The sequence below is a fragment of the Dipodomys spectabilis genome, unplaced genomic scaffold (assembly GCF_019054845.1).
Source record: "Dipodomys spectabilis isolate Male_0828 unplaced genomic scaffold, ASM1905484v1 ptg000123l, whole genome shotgun sequence".
Classification (NCBI taxonomy): domain Eukaryota; kingdom Metazoa; phylum Chordata; class Mammalia; order Rodentia; family Heteromyidae; genus Dipodomys; species Dipodomys spectabilis.
Genome location: NW_024870800.1, coordinates 504,203 through 518,013, shown reverse-complemented (window position 1 = coordinate 518,013; position 13,811 = coordinate 504,203). Strand labels below are relative to the sequence as shown.

Below are 13,811 nucleotides of genomic sequence, written 5' to 3'. Positions count from 1 at the left end.
AGTGGAGTCTATGGGATTCTTTAAATACAAGATCATGTCATCTGCAAAGAGGGAGAGTTTTATTTCTTCTTTCCCTATTTGGATCCCCTTTATGTCTGCATCTTGTCTTATTGCTGTAGCTAGGCATTCTAATACCAGATTGAAGAGAAGTGGAGAGAGTGGGCATCCTTGTCTTGTTCCTGAGTTAAGAGGAAATGGCTTTAGTTTTTCACCATTGAGTATAATGCTGGCTGTAGGTTTGTCATATACAGCCTTTATTGTATTGAGGAATGTTCCATGGATTCCTAATTTTTCCAAAACCTTCATCATAAAGGGGTGTTGGATCTTATCGAATGCTTTTTCTGCATCTATTGAGATAACCATGTGGTTCTTATTCTTGCTCCTTTTGATGTGATGAATAATATTAATTGATTTGCATATATTGAACCAACTTTGCATTCCTGAAATTAATCCTGTTTGATCGTGGTGTATGATTTTTTGGATGAATTGTTGAAGTCGATTGGCCAAAATTTTGTTGAGAAGTTTTGCATCAATGTTCAGCAAAGAAATGGGTCTATAGTTCTCTTTCTTTGATGAGTCCCTGCCTGGTTTTGGGATGAGGGTTATGATGGCTTCATAGAATGTGTTCGGTAGTGAGCTTTCTCTTTCAATTTCATTGAAGAGTTGGAGGAGTATTGGTGTGAGCTCTGCTTTGAAGGCCTTGTAAAATTCCACTGTAAAACCATCTGGTCCTGGACTTTTCTTAGCTGGGAGGTCTCTTATTGCTGTTTCTATTTCAATGCTTGATATGGGCTTGTTAAGCTGGTTTAACTAATCTTGGTTTAGTTTTGGCATGTCAATATTTGCTAGGAAAAGGTCCATTTCTGTCAAGTTCTCAAACTTATTAGCATAAAGTTTTGAGAAGTATTCCCTTATAATGTTCTGAATCTTGGTTGTTTCCGTGGTGATGTTTCCATTCTCATCTCTGAGTTTATTAATTTGGGTGTGTTCTCTTCTTTTTCTGATAAGATTTGCTAAGGGTCTGTCAATTTTGTTAAGTTTTTCGAAGAACCAACTCTTTGTTTTGTTGATTCTTTCTATAGTTTTTTTGGATTCTAATTCATTTAATTCTGATTTAATTTTGATTATTCTTTTCCATCTACTGGATTGGGGTTTATCTTGCTGCTCTTTTTCAAGGAGGTTTAAATGTGTCATTAAATTGCTAGTTTCAGATCTCTCCAATTTGTTGAAGTAGGAGCTCAGAGCTATAAACTTGCCTCTGAGTACTGCCTTTGCTGTGTCCCAGAGGAGCTGGTAATTTGTGTGTTCATTTTTGTTGAATAGCATGAACATTTGAATTTCCTTTCTAATCTCTTCCATGACCCACTCTTGATTCAGCAGTGTGTTGTTCAGCCTCCATGTGATACCGGACTTTCGTTGACAGCTGATTCTTGACCACAGATAAAGCTCTGGGTAGGGCCGCAACCGTCGGAACTCAGTCTCCTCACAGGACAGTTGTGAGGAAACAAGGGATTTATACAGAGGGATCTCTGGAACATGGCTAGGCACAGAGGGAGTGGCCTTCAGTTAAGGTTCTCGACAATTCTGTGAGCATATGACAGGAAGAAAAGGCTCAGGTGACTCCTGTTGTTAATGGGACAACAGGTGTGGGATTATGAAACAAAACATGGCTTTCTTTCATCATTACTCTATCCCCATGAGGAAGGGTACCCTTCACTGTGTTGAGTTTTGCAACTGGGGAAAACAAGGCATGGAGAATTTGGGTGACCTATTTATGACCTCAAGTTCACAGGAAGGTCGCCCTGACTTTTCTACCATGCTCCCTAGGAAAATGGGTGCTATTCAGTCCACTTCTTGTAGTGGGAAGTCCATTTCTTGTCAGTCATGGGGCTTGAACTCTAGGTCTGGGCGCTGTTCACGAGCTCCTCAGCTCAAGGCTACTGCTCTACCACTTGAGCCCACAGCGCCACTTCCAGTTTTCTGGTGGATCTTTGGTGATAAGAGTCTCACAGACTTTCCTTCCAGGGCTGGCTACGAACCATGATCCTTATATCTCAGACTCCTGTGTAGTTGGGATTAGAGTTCTGAGCCACTGGCAGAGGGCTTAAGTGTATTTCTTACTTTCTTTCCCCTCTCTCTCACATGAACTGGTTGAATGTGTGCTGGAGGAGGTGGCCCATTGTCCCCATGTGGCTAGAACCCATGGTGGCCCTCTCATTCTGGAGGTAGGCTGTGGGTCCAGAGCTGTCTCGCTCAGCCTGTTGAAACAGCTCCATGACGTAAGCCCCTCTGTACTCTGGCTAGACCATGACTGTTATTCATTTTATATCCAGCCTTACTGGACTTCTTGTATTGTATTGTTTTCTACATCATTTTCTAGCACCTGGCCAAAATTCTGATACATAGTTACAGAATCAAAGGTAATGAAATCTTAAGAAATTCATTTAGGGGTTCTGGGAATGTGGCTTCATGGTATGGTGATTGCCTAGCATGCAGGAAACCCTGGGTTCAATTCTCCAGTACCACATAAACAGAAAAACACTGTAAGTGGTGCTGTGCCTCAAGTGGTAGAGTGCTAGCCTTGAGGGAAAAAAAAAGCTGAGGAATAATTCCCTAGTCCTGAGTTTAAGCCCCTGGATTGGCAATATAAAAAAATTATTCAAATATTTTTTCATTCATGTGAGTGTTTCTAATATATTTATAAGATGATTTCTTTGTTGCTTTGTATGTCCCCCCACCATGATATAACCCCTGCTTTCATTGTATTTAATGTTGGTATAATTTGTGGAGGGGAATGGAAAAAACAAATCGTTTAAATAGGGATACAGGTGGACCCATTGCAATAACGAGAAGTACAAGTCATTATGTTGAAAAACATACTTTACAATTTTGGCGGGGGGGGGGGTGTAAAAGATGGGGGGTTGGTGAGGGATAAGAAGGGGAAACAAAGGAGGAGATAACAATGCTTGATAAGAAATGTACTCATTATCTTGCCCATGTAATAGTAACTCCTCTGTACAGTATTCTCACAATAAAAAAAACCATTTAGTTAGTAAATGCAAAATAAAAAAACCATAATTTGAATATGTAATTGCTCCTTCCATACTGACACCTGACAATAGTCCCTTATTCATGTACTTTACTTATATTAGCATATTTTGTTGAAAAAAAAGTTTTGGTCATTAGGTCAAAGCAACTAATGCCAGGAATGTGCTTAGATGTCAGGTGAAGAATAATTCTGGAAATTCAAAGATTCCAGGATTTTGTGTGGTCATTGCTAATCACATAAAGAAGGATAGTCTAAGTGACATTTGGAAATCTTTTTGGTCAATCATGGTACCAAAAACACAGAGGCTAATTAACAGTTGTGACAGAAGAGAAGGAATAACTCAATGGAAAGAATAAATGATAGTAATTAAGGTGTACCAGAAACTGTTCTAGAGAACCAATTTTGGTTACTGAAGAACTAGTTATCAACTGAGCTTATTCCTCATTGCCTTTAGAATTCTAAATTTCTTAGGCTAGTTCTTAATCTCTGTGTGACAAATGTATCTCCTTCTATGCTGTTCTTTCCTACTCAATCTCTTTTGCTTTCTAAAAATCTCAGTCTTTCTATATTTCTCTATGAACATTTCCTGATACTAAATACACCTATACAGATCGCAGAGGATGTTAATGTAAGGGTCCTATAAGTCATTAATGTAAAAACATGGAAAAGGAGGACATATTTATTGCTACCTCAATTTTTCTGAAAAGCTGCAATGTCATCATTTGGTTCAAATTTCCATGCTTTGTCTACATAGTGTCATTCAGTGCACATAAATGCAAATATGAGCCAAGTGCTGATGGTTCACGCTTGTAAGCCTAGCTACTCAGGAGGTTGAGACTAGAGGATTGTGGTTCAAAACCAGCCTGGTCAGGAAAGTCCATGAGACCCTTTTCTTCAATTAACCACCAGAATCCCAGAAGTGGTGCTGGAGCTAAAGTGGTAGAGTGCTCAACTTGAGTTGAAGAGCTGAGGAACAGTGCCCAGGATCAGAGTTCAATCTCCACGACCAACAAAAAGTAAAATGTGACTTTAAGTTTCCACAAAAGGAACGACAAGTTCAATAATCTTTCCAAGCTGAAAAAATAATTCCAAAATGATTCATTTTACCTACTTTTGCTGAGTTATTTAAGTTATGGCTTTTTTGCTGGACATATTCTCTTAAAAATTGTCAAATATTAGCTTTACAATAAACTTTATCTAATATTTCTTATTTCAAAAGAGAAGTCTATACAGTTGATATCACATAGCTTTCTTACTATCTTAGTTCAAAGACAACCCAGGCAGGAGAGTCTGTCAAACTCTTATCACTAATTAAACACCCAAAATCCAGAAGTGGAGTTTTGGCTCAAGCAGTAGAATACTGGTTTTGGGGGCAGGTGGGCAGGAAAGGCAACTGTTCAGTGACAGGGTCCAGCCTCTGGGTTCAAGCCCCACAACCAGCACAAACTAAACAAAAAAGCAAACAAAAGCAACACAGATATGTCTTTGGGACCCTCCTTAAAAGAGTACTCCTTTAAGAGAAGAGGCTCCTTTTGCTGACCATACTTACTGGATCCTGCTTTTTGGAATCCTTATTGCTATGGAGACCTCAGGACCAGACTAAGGAATTGATAACTGACTCCTGCAACAAGAGGATCATCTCAGGAGTGAAATATCCACTCATAAGGCACTTTAAAACTTCCATGTCTTTGTTTCTTTGCAGTAGAACACTTTTAAAGCAACGTTATTTCTTTTTGTTCTATGCTGGCCTTCAACTAGCACATTATTTCTTTTTGTAATACTCAAATAAAGTTTACAGAAAAGTTTTATATGAGTAAAGAGCACACTCGAAAAAGTCAGGGACAGAGTTACCTTCACTCCTTGGGATTGTTTTCTTGTACAGTAAAAAGGAAAGCACATATTAACTTGAACTTTGTCATTCCTCTATGTTTCGTTCCTCTCCTGGGATCAGTTTGCACATCTAGTAACCGTTACTTCCAGTAACAACCAATGGTGCTGCTTGAGGTATAATGAACAGGATTCATCATAAGATACAATTGGATTCAAGAACTTGTCAATAAACGTAACACACCATCAGCAGAAGCAGGGACAAGAACCACATCATCATTTATATGGATTTAGAAATAGCTTTTAATAAGCTCCAATACCCCTTTATGATTAAAAGGTCTGAGAAGCTAGGAATGCATGCAACTTTCCTCAATATAATACAAAGTATGTGTATGACAAAGCAGGTACCTAACAGTGGACACATGAAGACATTAAAATCTGGAATGAAGTCTAGACTAAAACTCTTCTACACAGCTCTTTAAAAACCACTTGACCCACACCTATTTTTCTAATAAAACAATTGCTAGTACCAGAAAAGTCTTATTTATTTTGCCTGCATCTGTTGCTTAAGTTTTGTGACAAGCTGGGCTTCTCAATGAACTCTAAAGCAGAAATGTTTGTCTTGGAGTCTGTGGATGCTTCAAACCTGTGTTTTAATTCACAATGTTACATTAAATGATTTAAGTGTTTTGTATCATTTCTAACGTCTGTGGTGTAATGAATGATCTTTGTTAAACATGTATTCTGTAAAATACCATAGTCTTTTTATGTGTAGTGTAAATATATATATATATAAATATATTTGTATATATATTATATAAAATACTTACACAGATTTGTGTGAAAGATGTGCAATAACAAAGGTATATGTATGGGTTTTTTTTGGAAACTGGACAGGAGTCGAAATGGGGTGTTTCTGTTTTCGCAGAGGAGAATTACACATTTTTGCCCGCATGGCCTCATCATTAGCATAAAACAATTTTAATGCTACACAAATCTTATGTGAAGAAATGACTGGTATGAACTCATTTTCTCTTGGGTCTAAAATAAAATAATACCTCTATGTGAATGAAGCCAGACCCAGTTAATGCTAGTCTTTCATGTGAAATATGAAGCTCCCGTGTTGCCTTTTTCTGTTGGTGTGATAACTAGTAATTGGTACATTCTCACTAAGGAGCTATTTCTTAACATAGACCATGTTAATGCTACACTACTGTTTAAAGGGCTAATCTCACACCTTCTTAGCCATGAGTCTGGCTTAGAATGGACTTCTCTTTGCAATAACTTTTGGTCACTGGAAATCCGTGGCCTCCAGTTGTGTTTGGGTACCAATGACTCCATTGGCCCCAAGAGTTGAAGGGATGACTGGAATTTCATCTGAGACTGTGGTGAAAATCCTCCCAAGGCTAAGGGGGTCAAGAGGTGCTTTGGAGAAACTTGGCACCATTTGAAATTGAGTAGCCACTTGAGCCAAATATAAAATTGTATTTACAGCTGACAGACTCAATTTGAGCCTTCAAATTTGTGGTTATTCTACTGTAAAGTAATATGTTGTTTATCTAGCATTTATTAGATTTTTATGCATATGTATTTTCACAATGTGCTCCTCAGTTTGAATTAAACCAGATTTTGCAAACTCAAAAAATAATAAAATAAAATCTGGAGTTAAACAAGGATGTCCACTCTCTCTACTACTCTTCCATATAATAATGGACATTCTCGCAAGAGCAATAGGCAAGAGAAAAACATAATGGGGATCCAAATAAGGTAGAAGTAAAATGATCCCTTTGTACAGATGAAATGATCCTGTATTTAGAGACCCTATACCTACCTTCCTCAAGTTAGTAAAGGTGTTGCTAACCTTTAGCAATGTAGCAAGGGTATAAAACCCACAAGAATCAGTAGTCTTTCTTTGTTACCAACAATGGGAACATCCAGGTTGAAATCCAAAAAACAACCTCATATGTATTAGCCTCAAAATCAACTCAAATCTAAACAAAACAACAACAACAACAACAAAACTGGGAATTAATTTTACCAAAAATGTGAAGGACCTCTACTGTGAAAATTTAAAAATATAAAAAGGGAAATTGAAGGAGATTCAAGGAAATGCAAAATCTTTCAATGCTTTCACAAATAACATTGTGAAAACTTCACTTCTGCCCCCAAACAATTGACAATGCACTACCCATCAAAATCCCAACAATATTCTTCAATGCAGTAGAGAATGCAATCCAAATTTAATATGAAATTAGAGAATTACAGATGAAAAAGTAGGTTTAGAAATGAACTCATGGGCTATAGTCATCTTACACACACACACACACACACACACACACACAAACACACAATGGAATTCTATTCACCCATTAGAAAGGATGACTTTTCACCAGTCTTAAGGAATATGAAAGGCTTGGGAAAATTATGCTAAGAGAAAGAAATGCTGACGCAGAAAAATACAGGTTTCATGGATTCATTCATTTATGGTAGCTAGAAGGTGCCTACAAGTCTACAAGTAAACAAGACAGATTCTACCCCTTCCCAGTTATTAGTTTACATCTAGGATAATCTCATGTATTTAAATTTGACATTTTGTTCTATGTTGAGCATACAACGTTATTGCTACCTTGTTTGTTATTTCTGCAAACAGGCAGGTATATTTAAAGAATTACGTTCATGTCATCCATTACTGAAGGAAGAATATCTAAAAGAGCAGCCCTTACAAGGAAGAACAACTCTTACTCATTTAGCTTCATTCCTATCTTAGGCCAGTGTTGTCCTCTGTACATTCATGTTGTACATTAAAATTGTATACTTGGTCATCCTGTATATTTACTATCTTCTACATTGTGACATAAATGCCCCAGCAATTCCAGTTTGCTTTACTTTAAAAAAAAAATTCTCTCATAATGATTGAGGTTGGTGTGTGTGTGTGTGTGTGTGTGTGTGTGTGTGTGTGTGTGTGTGTGTGTGTGTGTGTGTGTGTGTGTAGTTTTACAAATATCAGAAGACAACATTTTTCTTCATTTAGAATACATCTTTCAGGTCATTGTAAGTTATGCCTAATTGGAGAAATCTCTTGCTATTTAAAAGATGAAACAGAAAAATATATTTGTGCATGCACACAGTTGCTTTATTAGTCTGTTGTTGAACACTTAACTTCTATTTATATCTGGGCGGCTGTTGTGAACAATGTGAATAACAAACAACTACAGATATATTTACGAGTTACCCAGAGAGAAATAATCAAATGATTGATGTGTCAGATGATATTTCAACTTTGCATTTCTTTAGAAAACTGCAAAGTACTTTCTACAATGAGAATACTAACCTGTATTTTGACCAAGAGTGTAGAAAATTTCCTTTTCTCACACTCTCACCAACATTATTACATTTTGAGTTTTTTAAGGGCAGGTTTTAACTATGTGCAGAAGAACCCCAGAATGGCCTTAGACTCAAATCCTCTTACTCCAAACTGCTAAATGCTTGGAATTATAAGCCTTTTCCACCACACCTGGTTCCTTAGATTTTTTTTTTCATAAGATTTATAATAGTTATGAAGTAGTATCATAGTAATTTTCAATTGCATTTCTCTAATGACTTCTGTTCACAAAGCATTAACCCAGCATAGAAGTGGTATTAAAAACTACTTTGTAAACACACTAGCACTTTTCAGGGCTTTTTGGAAAACATGTCTATTCAGAACTTTTGTCCATTTTTAATTGTTTCTTGTTAATCTCATCTTTAATCCCTCTATATAAAATCAATACTTAATTCAATATAGTAGAAAGGAAAAAATTAAGCAACTCCTAACATTTTTCAATTTTCAATAATATATTGTTTAAATCATTTTCTGTTTACACTTAAGACTATATAAATAAATTTAGTTAGACCTTTTACAAGGCTATATGTATTTTATTTGTGTTTCATTCATGACTTTTTCCAAAGCTTGTGTGTCTAATTTTTCTAGGTTTCTTTCAGTCTCATGTAGTTCAGATTTCAAACTGAAGTATAAATTGAAAAACGCAAAAAAAATAAAAATAAAAACAATAGAGTTCCTCTCATCTGATGATGTCTCTACAAGTATGAGGAAAAAGTTCAATCTTCTATGGACCTTTGTTTGGCTATCAAAAAGAGAATTAATTCTTCTAGGTCTTCCCTATTTTTTCAATTTAACTTAAATGATGTAAAACACAATATACTACTCAGAGACTTTTACCTTTTCATCAGTTTTGCACATTTTCATATTGACTTCACCTCAGTCTACAACATTCCTTCATTATTCTGTCCCTGATGTTTTTATACTGCCAAGACATAATAAAACCAGTTTGATTTACAGCATGAGAAGGTATCCACCTGGCTGATTTTGAAGCAGAGCATGGTCAATAGAGAACAGCCCTTCTGCTTTTCTCATTACATGTAATGGCTTCTGTAATACTTATTGCATTCTATTTACTATTTAAAAAAAACTGCTGTCTAGTTTGTGATCATTTGGTTAAATACCCCAAAGTGGTATTGCTGGATCATAGAGGAGCTCTACGTGGAGTCTTTGGAGGAACCTCAATACTACTTTCCAAAGCTGTTGAACAATAGTACAATTGAACAATAGTAATGCATTAAGGTTCCCTTCTGTCCACATCCCTTCCAGCATCTGCTGTTATTAGAGTTCTTGATCATAGCCATTCTAACTGGGGTAATATGGTATCTCAATGTTGTTTTGATTTGCATTTCTTTTACGGCTAGAGAAGTTGAGCATTTCTTCATGTGTCTATTGGCCATCCTCCTTTCCTCTTCAGAGAAGTTTCTCTTTAAGTCTTTAGCTCACTTATTCATTGAGCAGTTGTTTCTTTGAGGATTTGTCGTTGGGGGATTTAATTTTTTTGAGTTCCAGGTATATTTTAGATATGAGACCCTTGTCCGTTACCAACACAACTATGTTTATTGCAGCATTATTTACCATGGCTAAGATATGGAACAAACCCAGATGAAAGGATGAAGAAAATGTGATATATATACACAATGGAATTCTATGCCACCATGAGAAAGAATGACATTGCCCCATTTGTTAGGAAGTGGAAAGACATGGAAAAATTATATTAAGTGAATTAAGCCAGGCCCCAAAAAACCTAGGTCCCATGGTTTACCTTATTTGCAATAACTAGTATATATCTGAGACAAGCAGAAAAGGTCAAATAAGTTGATGTTAGGTGAAATGAACCCCAAGATAAGGATTCATTTTTTTTTCTTTATTGCAATTGTTTCGAACATTTATAAGATAATTTTTTGGTGATTTGTATGTCCATCCCCCATGGTATAACCCATGCTTTCACTGGATTTGATGTTTGTATAATTTGTGGAGGGGAAGGGAAAAAACAAATCGTTTAAATAGGGATGCAGGTGGACTCATTGCAATAATGAGATGTACAAGTCCTTATGTCGAAAAACAAACTTTACATCTTTGGCGGGAGGGGGGGGGGGTTGGTGGGATGAGGGGTTTGGGGGAGATGGGAAGGGATGGGAACAGGAAACAAAGAGGAGGCAACAATGCTTGATAAAAAATATACTCATTATCTTGCCCATGTAATTGTAAGCTCATTCCTAGAAGTTTACGTTAAGTTTTTCACATTTTATTTCTCTTAATTCTTAAGAAAACATTTGCTATAATTCTAATATTATTACCATTTTAGTGTTAGGAAATATTGTAATTAAAGGCACTAAATGCATGGCCCAAAGACACACAGTGGGGAAGGAAATGAGTCAAAATTTCCAAAAGTCAGCAATAAAAACAGTAGGTAAAATCCTCTCCATTCCCTTACACTCTTAATTCAATATTCATGTTGTCCAAGAAATAATAGCATAGCAATTATTGCCAACAGTAATCGTTTTCTGTCACATTTTTCTTCAACACAGACTGTGTTGGTGACATTGGGTTATCATGCTCAGACCTCTAATTGAGGTCTAAAGAGAGACAAATTTCTTCTGTTCCACAGTTCCAGTATACGTTTTAAAAAGTACTAAAATTATCCGGTAGCTGGTGGCTCACGCCTATAATCCTGGCTACAGAGGAAGCTGAGATCCGAGGATTGCACTTCAAAGCCAGCCCAGGCTGGAAAGTCTATGAGACTCTTATCTCCAATAAACCACTAGGAAAGCCAAAATGGCACTGTCGCTCAAGGGGTAGAGCACTCGCCTTCAGCTGAAAGGCACAGGGACAGCGCCCAAGCCCAGAGTTCAAGCCACATGACCAATAAAAAAAAAAGGATTAAACTTTTAAATACCATCACTTACTGTCTTTTAAGAATCCAAAAATCAAATAAATTCACATATAATCACTCCAAAATGCTGTAAAAGCTGGAGATGATAAACAAGCCTCTATGAAGTAAATTTTCTTCTACTTTTTAAAGTATTCTGAAAGCCTTGTGCTGGTTGGTCATACCTGTAATCCTGTCTACACGGGTATCTGCTCAGGAACCGGAGATCTGTGGATAACCGTTGGAAGCCAATCAGGACAAAAATATTCCTGAGATTTTTTTTTAATTAATGAACTAGCAAAGAGCCAAGAATGGAGATGTAGCTTATATAATAGCTCATCAACCTAGAGAGGAATAGCCTAGCGAGACCTTGATGCACTGAATTCAAACTCTGAGAATGAAAATGCGCAGGCACGCACATACATACACACACACACACACACACACACACACACACACACACTCACACACACGCACACACACACATTTATTCAAAATATATTCATATCAGTGTTGTGCATTAATTTCTTTGTTAACGATATTATATGGGTAAAATAGGGGTAATATTCTCTTCCATCCCAGAACATTCTTATGTTTTTTATTGTAAAAGTACTGTACAGAGTGGTTACAGTTACATGAAAAAGGTAATGAATACATTTCCTATCAAGCATTGTTACCTTCTCCTTTGTTTTCCCCCACCATCCCTTCCTTCCCACCTCCACAAGTACACTGCCCTGCCCCCACCCCGCCTAAATTGTAAAGTTCGTTTTTCAACGTACTGTCTTGTGCATCACATTGGTGCAATGGGTCATACTGTATCCTTATTTAAGCATTTTGTTTTTTTCCTTTTCCATACTCAAATTAAAGAAGTGTATATACAAGATGGAGGTACACCAACATCAGATACAGTGAAAACAGAGGTTTAACTGTGGGGGATGCACATATAAAAAAATCACATCGTACATTATAAATACATTAGAAACAACAGAAACAAATAAAAAACCACTTGTGTCCCTATCTTGGGGTTCATTTACCTTAACATCATCTTATCTAGTCATATGCGCATGCTTTTGACGTTTTCTCTTTTTTTAATTGTGAAAATATCATACAGAGGAGTTACAATTACCTGGAAAAGGTAATGAGTACATTTCTTATCAAGTATTGTTGCCTCCTCCTTTTTTTCGCCTTACCATACCTTCTTTGTTTATCCCAGACATACATTAGTTATTGCAAATAAGGGATACCATAGGACCTATGCTTCTTTTTTTTATTGTGAAAATAGCATACAGAGGGGTTACAATTACATGGGCAAGATAATGAGTACATTTCTTATCAAGCATTGTTGGCTCCTCTTTGCTTCCCCTTCCCATCCCTTCCCATACTCCCACACTTCCCCCACCCGGTCCTCCTCCCCCCAAAGTTGTAAAGTTCATTTTTTTACATAATGACTTGTACATCTAATTGTTGCAATGGGTCCACCTGCATCCCTAGTTAAACGAATTGTTTTTTTTCCCTTCCCCTCCGCAAATTATACCAACATCAAATGCAGTGAAACATGGGTTATACCTTGGGGGAGGGGCATACAAAGCAACATAGAAATCTTCTTATAAATATGTTAGAAAAATTGCATGAAAGAAAAAAAACAAAAAACAAAAAAAACATTTGAATACTTATCTTGGGGTTCATTCCCCTAACATCAACTTATCTGAACTTTTCTGCTTGTATCAGACACATACTAGTTATTGCAAATAAGGAAAGCATGGGATCTATGTTTCCTTGGGCCTGGCTTACTTCACTTCTTTGGGCCTGGCTTAATTTACTTAATATAATTTTTTCCAAGTCTTTCCATTTCCTAACAAACTGGGTGATGCCATTCTTTCTGATAGAGGCATAGAAATCCAGTATACACACACACACACACACACACACACACACACACACACACATTTTCTTGATCCATTCGTTTAGTGTGGGGCATCGGGTTTGGTTATGTAGCTTAGCTATGGTAAATAATGCTGCAATGAACATAGTTTTGCTAGTAGATTTAGTATGGTCTTGTTTGAGATCATTTGGGTGAATGCCCAAAATGGGATTGCTGGGTCTTAGGGGTGCTCTGTGTAGTCTTTTGAGGAACCTCCATACTACTTTCCAAAGCCTTTGAACAAGTTTAAACTCCCAACAACAATGCATTAAGGTTCCTTTCTGTCCACATCCCCTCCAGCATCTGTTCTTTTAAAAATCTGGAATGCTTCACGAACTTGCGTGTCATCCTCAGTCAGGGGCTATTCTTCTTTTTATTGTTCCAATGTTAGTGTATGTGCTACCGAATTGAGCACAGAACATTTTTTATATATAAAGTGTAATTGATTTTCTTAAACTAGACAATTCCACAAAAATTAAATTCAAAAGAATTGTCGTGAAATTTTAGAACAATGTATTTCTTACATAAGAACACTTTTAAGAATAAAGTCAAGATTGACATGTCAAAAACAAAATAATTCCAGTTATTTATTGTTCAACGGATGTGTAGGGGGAGGAATTCAATTATTCTGTACAAGGAACCTGTCATAATGAACACTATAGATAGTGTTAAGATTTGTTAAAAGTTTTAATGTTTTCAAAATGTTTAATTGTGGGAATTTGCTCATATATGCCAAAATTAAGACTATTTAGCAGATTGTAAA

General features: G+C 36.6%; 1 non-coding gene across 1 annotated transcript; it reads right to left on the bottom strand.

Annotated features, from left to right (window-relative positions):
- Positions 1 to 13,361: 13,361 nt before the first annotated feature.
- LOC122115654 lies at positions 13,362 to 13,463 on the bottom strand. The gene has a single exon (XR_006148831.1). It is a non-coding gene; the product is annotated as a U6 spliceosomal RNA (small nuclear RNA).
- Between the last annotated feature and the right edge of the window lie 348 nt (positions 13,464 to 13,811).